We start from the raw sequence: 13,887 nt of genomic DNA, 5'->3' as shown, positions 1-13,887 counted from the left end.
GGGTCCCCTCAAGTTCCAGCGCTGCCACGTCACCTTGTCTGCTCTTTACCCAGGCAGACCCTGCGACGCCGGCGTTGGCCTCTGAGCGCAGCTGAAGCGCGGGGCCGAGGACACAGGCAAGCTTAGGAGACAGTGAGTAGCAGAATTGTCGGGTTTTGGGTGATGGGCTGCTAAGATCACGCATTCATGTTTGGTTTTTTTTGTTGTAGCTGACTAAGAGACGACAGCCCGGCGACAGCAGGAATTTTCCTGAGGCAGAGGCGGCCTTCTTTGGACCTGGCAGGGATTTGCCTCCCTGGATGCCTGAGAGATAAGTGGAGGGCTGTGGCTCACAGAGGGGATGAAAGCAGGATGCCAGGGCAGGGATCACCGGGAGGGGTTTTTTAAGTCAGATTTGGAGTTGGGGGCACCAAGATGTGACCCCTTAGGCTACATGAAGGGAAAGTCTCATTTTTCATGTCAGTGCTGAGGTGTGCAGGGCAGAGCAGTCCTGGTGTGTGTTGTGTCACTTGTCTCTTGTGCACTCTGTCTGTTTGGTGTCTTGTCTTTTCCTTTAGTCCTTTCAGGGGCCTGTCAAAACCCCTGGCATCAGTCTTAGCATTTCTGATCTCTGTGCTCCTCAGCCAGGTGCCTTTGTCTCAGCTGCTCGGACACTCATCAGAATCCATCTCTCTTCACAAGCATCCAGTCCGATGCCTTTTCGGGTCTTGTTCTGAGCTGTACTGACAGCCGTGCACCGCCCTGATCCATTCCGGCGGGTTAGGTCTTGTGAGAATGCAAAGACAGGTGGAGGATTCTGACCGTAGGATTCTCGGGCATCCATCTCTGCGTTTCTTGGGATAAGTCATCCCGATGGCATCTTGTTCCTGCAGGGTTCTCTGAGCCTGGCCAGCTCACCTTCCGTCTCACCTCGGTCATCTCATTCCGAGTTCTCTGGACCCTCAGGGTCATTCTTCTTGCCCAGAGTTTTCTGTCCCTGTTGCGTCCCCTCGTTTGTCCTGTGCTGTGTCACGGGTGTTGGTGTGTGTTTGGCCCGGAGCTGCTCTGCCTTGCTGCTCAGTCTGGGTGTAGGGGTACGAGGGTAATAGTCCTGGGGGCTTGAAATTTGTGATGTGGGGTGTGGTTAGACTGTAGAGGGTATTCCTAGATTGCCACAAGATGTCTGGAGCTGTCAAGGTATCCTGCAGCACTCTGACTGTTGTCCTGACTTTGTTTCAGATGCGGAGAGATGAAATCCGTGGCAGAGCCCCCCATCCTGGGTGAGGGGCTCCCCTGAGAAGATCCATCGCTATTCAAGGTGAGAGTCACACATTTCACATTTATTGGCACTCCAGTGCAGGCCACCTGCGTTTACAGCTTCAAACAGGTGAGTCCCTTGGTAACCCCCCTGGGCAGCAGCTGGAGCCTGCTCCGGGCTGGGCTGCGGGAGCAAACACTTGTGGCTGACACAGCTCCACACTGAGGGTACTTGGGAAAACACCTGCCTTGTCCTGGAATTTTTTTTTTTGAGCTTTTGACAAGGTTTTAATCATCACCTTGGTAAAAATAAATGGTAAGGACTGAAAACATGAGAGGCTGGCAGGTTATACGCACGAAAGACAACTTTTTTTTTCTTAAATATTTGTGCAGCCTATATCTTAATTTTGAGACTCTTTTTTGGTCAACTTTATTGTAAAAACCCCTTATTTTCAAGTTAGCTGCTTCAATAATGAATTTGTTTTACAAATACCCGCTAATGTCCGAAGGTTAAAGCACTAACACCAACATCCCACCTCTTTTATTTTTGCAGCAAAATTTTATCTTTACTAAACTTGAAACTTGATGTTTTTGCAGGTAGTAAGTTAAAGAAGGTGTTTATCTGCCCATCACTGATAGTCAGGGTCATGAAGAAATTGCTCTAGTGTTCTAAAATAAATGCAGATTTTTAGGCCTCTCCCATTCTCTCTGACTAGCAACATGTGAATTGATTTTTGATCTCCTTTCTGTTGGTGTCTGTGGGTTTTAAGCTGCATGGAGAAGGTGTCTGTGGACATGGCACCCAGGGAATGGTGCTGGGAAGGGCAGGATGGAAAGGAGCTGCTCAGGAATCCAGAGCAGCAGTGGAGTGGGAGCTGGTGCTGCTGCCTCAGTCACACCCTCCTGGACAGTCTGTGCAGTGATAATATTCCTACTTTCCTTCCTGAACCTGGGGTTGGAGGAGAACACGAGTCTTGGCATTGATGGAAAGGGGAACTCGAGGGAAAAACTGCTGTTTGTGTCCTTAGAGAGCAGTGGGAAGAGCCTGGGAGAAATCCTGGCTGGCTGAGGGATCCTTGTGTCCCCTCGGGAATAAATCCCTGCGTCTCCTCAGCCCTGCTGGTTTGCAGTAGCGTTTGTACACCTTTCGCTGCAGCTGTGGTTCTTAATAACTGGAAGTCCAGGGATTCTGGGCGATTCCCATAAGTTCTCCTGTTTTGTAGGAGCTGCACGGTGAGGTCAGCATTCTGAGGGAGGCCCTGGCACAGCTGCCAAGGGCAAGGAACGTGGAGCATCCCGGGGCTTCTCCCGCCCGAGTTTCTCCCGGAGCGTGCTGCGTGTCGTGCCGGATGTTTAACCCGGGTTTGGGGTGTTCTCCTGCAGTCCCAGCTCTAACTGCTGCCCCCGAGCCCCGGCCTTGCTCTGTCCCAGCACTGAACCTGGCAGGTGGGTGTGCTTTTCCAGCCCTTGAATCCCACGGGCAATCCCAGATTCCCGGAGCTCCCCGAGGCACAGCCTGGCCTCCCTCCCTGGGAGCTGCACCTCAGTCTGCCTGGACCAAGGCCATCCTGTTTGAGACTTTATTCCTGTTGCTTTTCCTCTTGCAGGTAGTTGGCGAAAAGGAGAGAGCCAGTAGGAAGTGAAGCCACTGGAAGGCCTTATCCCAGTCCAAGGTTGGATGGGAGTAACTGGACCTGTTGAATTCCCACTTCCCTTTAAATCAGTGCAGAGGAAGCAGATTTTAAACCATCATTCCATGAACTTTCACCAACTTCATGACTCTTGCAAAAGTTTTCAATGTTAGAAATTCCTGAGCTTGTTTTCCAGGCAGGCTTGGATTTGGATGTTATTCCTTCCTTTTAATTGAAGGAATAACTCTGATTTTCTCTCTGATTTTAGTAAGGGAATATTTATTTATTCCAATTTTCCATCCTAATTGGAATTTTTGTACCTTGTAGAGCACATTTCTAAGGAAATTTACCCAATTAATGTTGGTAAATCAGCAATTGTCCAGCACCATCTCCACAAAATTCTGTGATTTCCCAAGAAAACTTTGAAGTATTTATTTGCCACGATTCGTCTCTTTGTAAAGTTCAATTTACTGCATTTTTAATTACATAAATGCCATTAAAACCTGAATCCAGGCCTAGCTGCTGTTCCTTGGACACAAGGGGCTGGTTCTTTCCTACCTTGGCACATTTGGATGTTTGTCCAAAATGAGCTTCCCACTACAATAGAATTTGTTTCCAAGCAGAAGTGGGAATTGTCTAGAAAACCTTCTGTTCTGGGGGGCACTGGGTTTGTTTCCCTTATTGCTGCATAATTGAGGAAAGCCATGGCGCTTTTTTAGGCAGTGGCAGGAGGTGAGAGCTGCGTTTATTTAATTTTGTATTTTATTTTTTGTTATTTTTGTATTTTTGTGCTCTTTTGTTGTGGTTTTTCATGTTGCGTTTTGTGGTTTTTCAAAGACTTTTTCTTCAGTTTTTTAATTTTTATTTTTTTTCTTTAGCTATTTATTTACTTGTTAAAACTACTTTTCGTTTTTTATTTTAATTTTTTGTTTAAATTTTTTTTCCACTTTTTTGTTACTTTGAAATTTTTTTCTTTTGGTATTTTAATTTTATTTATTATTTTCTATAGTTTTGGTTTATTTTTTCATGTTTTCTTTGTTCCTTTTTTTTTTTCCCCATACTCTTTCTTCCCCCGGGCGCCTGGGGGTTTGGCTGTTGGCAAGAAAGATGAGAAATGACCTCGGTGCCCGCTGGACGTCGGGATGTCATAGAGAGCGCAGTTGGCAAAAGCTCTGTATTTTCTGCTCCATAAAACTCCTGAAGGGAGAAAGCTGTGACCACCGTGGTGCCGTTTTTTCCTTTCCAGCCCCGACCAGGTCTCCTCCTACCCGTGCACAGTGTTACCAGCAGCAGCCTGCTGTCCAGGCTGTCGAGGCGTATTTCAGAGGGAGCAATAAAAACAAAGTAGACGTTTTATTTTGTAACTCTCCGACCCTGCTTGTTTATTAGCAAAGAAATCCAAAACAAAGCGAACAAAAAAAGAAAACCCCCAAAATAAACTCCCCCGCAACCCACCAAAAAAACCCCATACAGATAGAGAAAATATGCCCATATTATCTAAATAAAGATTAAAACTTTACCCCTTAGAAAACCAGGCTCATTTAATTCAAATTAATTGTGTTTCTGATGTGTTAGGTTCATGAATTCATCTAGTGTAAAATATCGTTTAAAATATAAACAAACGAATTTAAAAAATAATGAAAAAGAAAAATAACAAAAAGTATAGGATATGAAAAATAATATCAATAAAAAATACACAATATATTATTACTTACTACACGTTTTATAAATATATTTAATATACATAATATAAACATCTATAATGTACATAATCATATTTAAATGAAATGTATTATTATTTATAACATTACATAATAAATAAATTATTTTATATATAACTTTCTATATTTAATATCTATAATAAATATAATAGTATAATAAACATAATACATGATGTATAATGTACATAATATAAAAGATGAATTGTAATGATGAATGTAAATATCAGAATCACAAAGATAAAAAATATTGAAATAGAGCCTGAACGAAAGGCTTTTTTTTTCGGTCTGGTTGCTGGCAGGGCTCTCGCAGGTGTGCTCGGGGGTCTTTTGGGCCGTTTATTCCGGAGGCTGTTCGCCAGGGCATTCCTGGGCACGTTCGTTTATGCCTCCGCTCCGCGCCGCCGCGCGGCAGTGCTGCCACCCTGTGGGCAGAGAGCGGTAGTGCAGCTGTCCCTCCCGCCCGTCCCGCCTGATCTGTGTGGCAATGCTGCCACCCTGTGGGGAAAGAGCGGCAGTGCAGCTGTCCCCCGTGCCCGTCCCCGACGCGCGTGGCAGCCCCGCACTGTGAGCTCGGGGGCGGCGCTGCCGCCCGCCCGCCCGCAGCTCGGGGCCGAAAGGGAGGGAAAAAGGCAAGGAGCCCGGGCGCGTGGCAGCCGGCTGCCTGCGCGCGCCACCCGGACCCCGGAGCCGTCCGGGCGCGATTTTCCGCGGCGTTTGCGGGTGTGCGGACACGGGATGGGGGCGCAGCGGCGCCGCGGGCTGCAGTCCATTCAGTCAGGCGCTTGTGGGAGGAGCCGAGGGGGCATTTTAGTGGGTTCCACTACCAAGATGGCGGCGAGACGCGAGGCGCCCGACCTTCCAAAAAGGGCGGCCAAAAGGGCGGGAAAAAATAAGGACCCTATAGGCGTTTAGCCAGACGCCTGCACAAAAACCCCGACTACGGCGCCGCTAGGGCGCAATTTTCCGCGGCGTTTCCAGGTGTAGGGACACCGGTCGTGTGCTCAGCCGCGCCGCGCTTGCGTTTGGATTCGCGGATTTAGTCAGGCGTCTGTGTAAACACCTGGCGGAGGCCTATGCCGAGCCGCAAAGAACATGGCGGCCGGGACGGAAGTGGCCTCAGCCGCAACAAAGATGGCGGTAAGGAAAAGCGGAAGTCACGCGACGCCCCTCACAAAATGGCGCCCAGGCGCGAGGCGCCCGACCTTCCAAAAAGGGCGGCCAAAAGGGCGCGAAAAAATAAGGACCCTATAGGCGTTTAGCCAGATGCCTGCACGAAACCCCGACAACGGCGCCGCCGGGGCGCAATTTTCCGCGGCGTCTCCAGGTGTGCCGACACGGGCCGTGTGCTCAGCCGCGCCGTGCTCGCTTTTAAATTCGCGGATTTAGTCAGGCGTCTGTGTAAACACCTGCCGGGGGCCTATGCCGAGGCGCCAAGAACATGGCGGCCGGGACGGAAGTGGCCTCAGCCGCAGCAAAGATGGCGGCGAGCAAAAGCGGAAGTCACGCGACGCCCCTCACAACATGGCGCCGAGGCGCGAGGCACCCGACCTTCCAAAAAGGGCGGCCAAAAGGGCGCGAAAAAATAAGGACCCTATAGGCGTTTACCCAGATGCCTGCACAAAACCCCGACTACGGCGCCGCCCAGGCGCAATTTTCCGCGGCGTCTCCAGGTGTGGGGACACGGGCTGTGTGCTCAGCCGCGCCGCGCTTGCTTTTAAATTCGTGGATTTAGTCAGGCGTCTGTGTAAACACCTGCCGGGGGCCTTAGAGGTGCCGCAAAAAAGATGCCGGCGGGACCGGAAGTGGCCTCAGACGCAACCATGATGGCGGCAAGGAAGGGCGGAAGGCTCGTGGGGCTCGTCGCGGCCGAAAATCGCCGAGTGCAGCTCACACCCTGCAATGGCAAAAGCTGTTTTATTAAAACTCAGCCGAGAATTTTCCTCTTATTTCCAGGTCACAGGATATACTGAGGCTGAGAGGGATCCTAAAATCTGACTCTCAAGCGGACGGACCGTTTGAGAATCGAACTCAGCACCTTGGCATTACCCGGACTCTGCTCCAAGCAGCTGAACCAATCTCTGCATTATGGGGATGGACCTCCATAGGATGGCAACGCTTGGCCCCACTAAGGTAAGTGCAGTGCCGCCTTCTCTGCCAAAGCTGCTTCACACACCAGCCCCTGGAATGGCTCGAGGGCAGAAGTGGCTGGCAGCTCACGACAGCACAAAGCTCTTCCAGTGACGCTGATTTCCTGTCCTTTCCAGGATTTACCCAACAGCTGCCGTAAAAGTACTCACACAAAGTCTCTTTCCGGGCGGAAAGGAGCAGGACAAGTCCTGAGGCTTCCCTTCTTCCACGGCCAAAGCTCTGCAGAGAGGCAGGGCCGGTCCCACCCGCACAGGGGCGTTTCCTGCAGGTGAGTGTTGCCGGGCCAAACTGATGGCAGCTGCTGAGGCCGGGGCTGCTTTTCTGGCCGGAGGCCTCGGTGCCCCCCCGTGCCGCCTGCAGTGTCCCTCGGGGTTTCCTGCAGGTGTCCCGGGTGCCCGGAGGCGCAGGGAGGAAGGAGGCCGGCAGCCCCAGCGGGGCCAGCAGCCCTGGGATGATGTGCAGGGAGGAGCTGTGCCTGCGGGGCCCCGCCCGTGGCAGCGGCGGCCAAACGCAGGGCCCGGGGCCGGGCTCGGGGCTGGCACGGACACGGCCCCGGGGCTGCCGCGGCTCCTCGGCCAGGGGCTGCTCCCGCCGGGCACGGGGAGATGCTGCAGCCCGGACAGAGGCACCCACAGCCCAAGAGCTCCCCGGGGAACAGCTGGCATTGCCCGGGAACGGCGGCTCGGGCTGTCTGCAGAGGGGCTCAGACAGCAATTCCCACCTCCCGGAGCTCCCACACAGTTGCCAGGGATGTCCTGGCCACCCCAAATCCCCTCCCTTTCAGCCTGAGGACATCACCCGTCGGCAGCATTAAAGCCAAGGCGCTCCTCCCTCACAGAAATTAAATCCAGAGCAACGGCCCTCGGAGATGCCTCAAAATCAAAGGTTTGAGTGGGATGGAGTTTCGTTTGGATGAGGTCTGGACTTTTCCAGGGAGCCGGCCGGAGTGCAGAAGCGATGGAAAGCTTTTGCAGGTGGGTCCCACTGGAGGTGTGCTGAAGGCAGGGATGGGCGTCCCTTGCCTGAGGGAAAGGCACTTGCAGAGGCCACTGCTGGGGCTCGGAAAGGAGCTGAGCTCCTGCAGGGAGCTGTGTCCTCCCGAGGGCACAGGGGCTGCCTCAGCACAGGCCGGCCAGTGCCTTCTCCTGCTCTGAAACATCACCTGGAGCCCGAGCTCAGGGGGGTGGCTGAATTCCAGGGAAATCTGACAGGTGACCCCCAGGGGGTGAGGGTTATAATTAACCAAATCTATGGAATAGAAACCTATCCTGTCCCCATCCTGCTGAGCTTCCTTGGAAGCTCTGCTGGTTCCTGACACGTCTGGCATTCAAGCAGCAGCTCTGTGTGGGAATATCCGTGCTCCGTGAGGCACTGTGAGGTTATTGCAGCAGGAACTGAGCAGGGAATTCGGGGCCGTGGGTATAATTCATCTAAACTAGCAAAGGTGACAGTGAACCCCAAATCTGGGCACCACACAGAGAACAATCTTTCTGCTGCCCTGTCAGCTCAAGCCCCTGGGCTGGGAAGTTTTGGGAGTCAAACATATGGAATGATAGAAGTCACAGCAACTGGTGTCACCCCGAGGGACAGTCCAAATCCCAGACAATTCCTCTGCAATCCCCTCGGGGGGAAAACACCCTCTGTCTGCCAGGAGCCCTGGCTCTGTTTCTCCTATCAGCTGTGTTGGGCTTTAAGAACTTGAAATAACTTTGAAGCCAAAGAAATCACCTTTTCCTACTGGTTTGATTGTTGTGTTTGTTTTTTGTTTGTTTTTTTTTTCTTTCAGATGCTGGACTTGCTTCTGTGGATGTGTGCTGAGCTCTGGCTGCAGGGGACTGTCAGGCCTGAATGGCTGTGAGTTTGTGTTCTTCTCGCTGGGGAAGCGGAAATAATTATTAATTAGACTGCAGAAATGTTTTCAGAAACCTTTCCCCTTTCCTGCCCTTTGCTGGTGGATCTTCTCTTTCTGCCTTTGACTTTACAAAGCTGTTCCCTGATGTCATTTCCCCTGCCTGAATTCCTTGCAGCTCCTAGCTGGGAAAAACTGGGATGATGTCCTGGGGGTGTCCTTAGGGGAGGACAGAGGTGAGATTTTTTGCCTGTATTTTTCTAATATTTTCTAAAATTTCAGGGAGCTGCTGCTGCTGCTGCTCCTGCTGCTGCTCCTGCTGCTGCTGCTGCTCCTGCTTCTCCTGCTGCTGCTCCTGCTGCTGCTCCTGCTGCTCCTGGTGCTCCTGCTGCTCCTGCTGCTGCTCCTGCTGCTCCTGCTGATCCTGCTGATCCTGCTGCTCCTGCTGCTCCTGCTTCTCCTGCTTCTCCTGCTTCTCCTGCTGCTCCTGGTGCTCCTGCTGCTCCTGCTGCTCCTGCTGCTCCTGCTGCACAAGTGGAGCCTTGTCAGCGAAGACCTGCACCTGCAGGAGGCCCCGCAGGCCCTGGCTGGGAAGTGCCAAAACAAAGAAGTGATCAGTAAGTGCTGAACTGCTTCCAGGAGGGCGTATTTTGTTGCAGCCGTTACAGACCAACAGTACAAGTGAGGCCAACTGCTCTGGAAACAGTACTAATGCCTTCTGCCAGCCTGATGGAGCTTGAGGGAGGAGGAAAGGAAATGGCAAGGCATTTTTCAGGTCTTCCTTGGGGTGAATTCTAAGCTTAGCACAATTGGGAAGCTTTGAGGAAACACAGTTTAAAAAGGGGAAGAGTTGTAAAATGAAACTTAGTTGCCAATCTCATGTCAGGCTCTGAAAAATGGTCTTCTTGAATCAAATCTCAGAAGAAATAAGCGGTGCCTGGAGGCTCTGTGCTCAAAGGTTTGAATGATTCTGAGTGTGGATGGGGATCTGAAAGTCACGTGTAAGTAAAACCAAAAAATACATCAAGCAAGCAAAACTGCAATAGTTGACTTTTCTTGTTGTCATCGTTTTGGAAGAAAGGAAAAATATGGGGCGAGAGGTGAGAGCAGGATCTGCAAAATCTCGGAGTTCTCCGCGTCTCCCTGAGGCTGAAGCCGTGTTTGCTGTCAACGATGGCAGAGTGGAAGATGCTAAAGACTGAAAACTTGGGGTTTTCCCCCCTGAATCCCAAGGCTCTGTCAGCAGCTGTGCCCTGTCTATCTCTTCAAGGAGTTTCCGGGTTTAGGAAGGCTTTTCCGTTCTTCCGCATTTCTCTAGAACTCCACTCCAAAAGAACGGTGCTGTGTCCGTGTGGTGTTGGTGACTTTGTGTGAGTTGCTGTATTAAAGCCAATCGTTGGTAAGGGTTCTGAGCCTGCCTTGGAGAGCCCTTGGAGGTGGCAGCTCTTCTTTAATTTCCCTTGGTTCCTTTCATGCCTTTCAGTGATTCCTGCGAGGTGCACTGCAGTCTGCCTGAAGCCAGCACATCCTGTCCGTGTTTGAACTTGACTCCTGTTGTTTTTCCTCTTGCAGGCAGTTGGCAAAAAGAGGAGAGAGCCAGTAGGAAGTGAAGCCCCTGGAAGGCCTCATCCCAGTCCAAGGTTCCCACTTTTCTCTCTGACTCCTGGGTAATTACCTGGCCAGAACTGGACACAGACTGTCCCTTTGATTTCCTGCCTTTTCCAAGAAATCCTTGCTGTCAGCCGGAGTGTGTTCCTGGTCTCCTCCTCCTCCTCCTCCTCCTCCTCCTCCTGCTCCTCCTCCTCCTCCTCCTCCTCCTCCTCCTCCGCCTCCTCTGTTTGCCAAGGTGAATTTTGGTTATTGCAGGAATTCTGCCCAGAAATCCTGGCTGGCTGAGGGATCCTTGTGTCCCCTCTGGAATAAATTCCTGCGTCTCCTCAGCCCTGCTGGTTTGCAGTAGAGTTTGGGCACCTTTCGCTGCAGCTGTGGTTCTTAATAACTGGAAGTCCATGGATTGCTGGGTGATTCCCATAAGTTCTCCTATTTTGTAGGAGCTGCACGGTGAGGTCAGCGTTCTGAGGGAGGCCCTGGCACAGCTGCCAAGGGCAAGGAACGTGGAGCATCCCGGGGCTTCTCCCGCCCGAGTTTCTCCCGGAGCGTGCTGCGTGTCGTGCCGGATGTTTAACCCGGGTTTGGGGTGTTCTCCTGCAGTCCCAGCTCTAACTGCTGCCCCCGAGCCCCGGCCTTGCTCGGTCCCAGCACTGAACCTGGCAGGTGGGTGTGCTTTTCCAGCCCTTGAATCCCACGGGCAATCCCAGATTCCCGGAGCTCCCCGAGGCACAGCCTGGCCTCCCTCGCTGGGAGCTGCATTTCAGTCTGCCTGGACCAAGGCCATCCTGTTTGAGACTTTATTCCTGTTGCTTTTCCTCTTGCAGGTAGTTGGCGAAAAGGAGAGAGCCAGTAGGAAGTGAAGCCACTGGAAGGCCTTATCCCAGTCCAAGGTTCCCACTTTTCTCTCTGACTCCTGGATAATTGCCTGGCCATAACTGGACAGAGACTGTCAGTTTGATTTCCTGCCTTTTCCAAGAAATCCTTGCTGTCAGCCGGAGTGTGTTCCTGGTGTCCTCCTCCTCCTCCTCCTCCTCCTCCTCCTCCTCCTCCTCCTCCTGTTTTTGCCAAGGTGAATTTTGGTTATTGCAGGAATTGTGGCTCTTTTGTTCCACTGAAACTTGCCAACTCTGCTGAGAGTTTCAGATGTCAAATCCAAGTAAGATTGGAGTTTCTTTGCATTGGTACTCCCACAAAACACAGATCATTCTTGGATAGGAGTAACTGGACCTGTTGAATTCCCACTTCCCTTTAAAATTAGAGCAGAGGAAGCAGATTTTTAATCATCATTCCATGAACTTTCACCAACTTCATGACTCTTGCAAAAGTTTTCAATGTTAGAAATTCCTGAGCTTGTTTTCCAGGCAGGCTTGGATTTAGATGTTATTCCTTCCTTTTAATTGAAGGAATAACTCTGATTTTCTCTCTGATTTTAGTAAGGGAATATTTATTTATTCCAATTTTCCATCCTAATTGGAATTTTTGTACCTTGTAGAGCACATTTCCAAGGAAATTTACCCAATTAATGTTGGTAAATCAGCAATTGTCCAGCACCATCTCCACAAAATTCTGTGATTTCCCAAGAAAACTTTGAAGTATTTATTTGCCACGATTCGTCTCTTTGTAAAGTTCAATTTACTGCATTTTTAATTACATAAATGCCATTAAAACCTGAATCCAGGCCTAGCTGCTGTTCCTTGGACACAAGGGGCTGGTTCTTTCCTACCTTGGCACATTTGGATGTTTGTCCAAAATGAGCTTCCCACTACAATAGAATTTGTTTCCAAGCAAAAGTGGGAATTGTCTAGAAAACCTTCTGTTCTGGGGGGCACTGGGTTTGTTTCCCTTATTGCTGCATAATTGAGGAAAGCCATGGCGCTTTTTTAGGCAGTGGCAGGAGGTGAGAGCTGCGTTTATTTAATTTTGTATTTTATTTTTTGTTATTTTTGTATTTTTGTGCTCTTTTGTTGTGGTTTTTCATGTTGCGTTTTGTGGTTTTTCAAAGACTTTTTCTTCAGTTTTTTAATTTTTATTTTTTTTCTTTAGCTATTTATTTACTTGTTAAAACTACTTTTCGTTTTTTATTTTAATTTTTTGTTTAAATTTTTTTTCCACTTTTTTGTTACTTTGAAATTTTTTTCTTTTGGTATTTTAATTTTATTTATTATTTTCTATAGTTTTGGTTTATTTTTTCATGTTTTCTTTGTTCCTTTTTTTTTTTCCCCATACTCTTTCTTCCCCCGAGCGTCTGGGAGTTTGGCTGTTGGCAAGAAAGATGAGAAATGACCTCGGTGCCCGCTGGACGTCCGGATGTCATAGAGAGCGCAGTTGGCAAAAGCTCTGTATTTTCTGCTCCATAAAACTCCTGAAGGGAGAAAGCTGTGACCACCGTGGTGCCGTTTTTTCCTTCCCAGCCCCGACCAGGTCTCCTCCTACCCGTGCACAGTGTTACCAGCAGCAGCCTGCTGTCCAGGCTGTCGAGGCGTATTTCAGAGGGAGCAATAAAAACAAAGTAGACGTTTTATTTTGAACTCTCCGACCCTGCTTGTTTATTAGCAAAGAAATCCAAAACAAAGCGAACAAAAAAAGAAAACCCCCAAAATAAACTCCCCCGCAACCCACCAAAAAAACCCCATACAGATAGAGAAAATATGCCCATATTATTTAAATAAAGATTAAAACTTTACCCCTTAGAAAACCAGGCTCATTTAATTCAAATTAATTGTGTTTCTGATGTGTTAGGTTCATGAATTCATCTAGTGTAAAATATCGTTTAAAATATAAACAAACGAATTTAAAAAATAATGAAAAAGAAAAATAACAAAAAGTATAGGATATGAAAAATAATATCAATAATAAATACACAATATACTATTACATACTACACGTTTTATAAATATATGTAATATACATAATATAAACATCTATAATGTACATAATCATATTTAAATGAAATGTATTATTTATAACATTACATAATAAATAATAAATTATTTTTATATAACTTTCTATATCTAATATATATAATAAATATAATGGTATAATAAACATAATACATGATGTATAATGTACATAATATAAAAGATGAATTGTAATGATGAATGTAAATATCAGAATCACAAAGATAAAAAATATTGAAATAGAGCCTGAATGAAAGGCTTTTTTGTTTCGGTCTGGTTGCTGGCAGGGCTCTCGCAGGTGTGCTCGGGGGTCTTTTGGGCCGTTTATTCCGGAGGCTGTTCGCCAGGGCATTCCTGGGCACGTTCGTTTATGCCTCCGCTCCGCGCCGCCGCGCGGCAGTGCTGCCACCCTGTGGGCAGAGAGCGGTAGTGCAGCTGTCCCCCTCCGCCCGTCCCGCCTGATCTGTGTGGCAATGCTGCCACCCTGTGGGCAAAGAGCGGTAGTGCAGCTGTCCCCCGTGCCCGTCCCCGACGCGCGTGGCAGCCCCGCACTGTGAGCTCGGGGGCGGCGCTGCCGCCCGCCCGCAGCTCGGGGCCAAAAGGGAGGGAAAAAGGCAAGGAGCCCGGGCGCGTGGCAGCCGGCTGCCTGCGCGCGCGACCCGGACCCCGGAGCCGTCCGGGCGCGATTTTCCGCGGCGTTTGCGGGTGTGCGGACACGGGATGGGGGCTCAACCGCGCCGCTGCCGGCGGTCCATTGAGCCAGGCGCCTGTGCCAGCAGCGGGGGGGCACCCCA

The 13,887-nt window shown here is 49.6% G+C and overlaps 2 long non-coding RNA genes across 2 annotated transcripts; both read left to right on the top strand.

Annotated features, from left to right (window-relative positions):
- Positions 1-573: 573 nt before the first annotated feature.
- Positions 574-4,211, top strand: LOC136290482 (uncharacterized). Its single transcript, XR_010721144.1, has 4 exons — positions 574-1,297; positions 2,460-2,682; positions 2,844-2,909; positions 3,975-4,211. It is a non-coding gene; the product is annotated as an uncharacterized lncRNA (long non-coding RNA).
- Positions 4,212-11,225: 7,014 nt separating this feature from the next.
- On the top strand, positions 11,226-12,578 carry LOC136290481 (uncharacterized). The gene is made up of 2 exons (XR_010721143.1): positions 11,226-11,265; positions 12,439-12,578. It is a non-coding gene; the product is annotated as an uncharacterized lncRNA (long non-coding RNA).
- The last annotated feature ends 1,309 nt before the right edge of the window (positions 12,579-13,887 follow it).

Source organism: Chamaea fasciata, unplaced genomic scaffold (genome assembly GCF_029207755.1).
Source record: "Chamaea fasciata isolate MVZ Bird 193981 ecotype frontalis unplaced genomic scaffold, bChaFas1.0.hap1 SCAF_6, whole genome shotgun sequence".
Taxonomy (NCBI): domain Eukaryota; kingdom Metazoa; phylum Chordata; class Aves; order Passeriformes; family Sylviidae; genus Chamaea; species Chamaea fasciata.
This window is presented reverse-complemented; position numbering and strand designations above follow the sequence as displayed.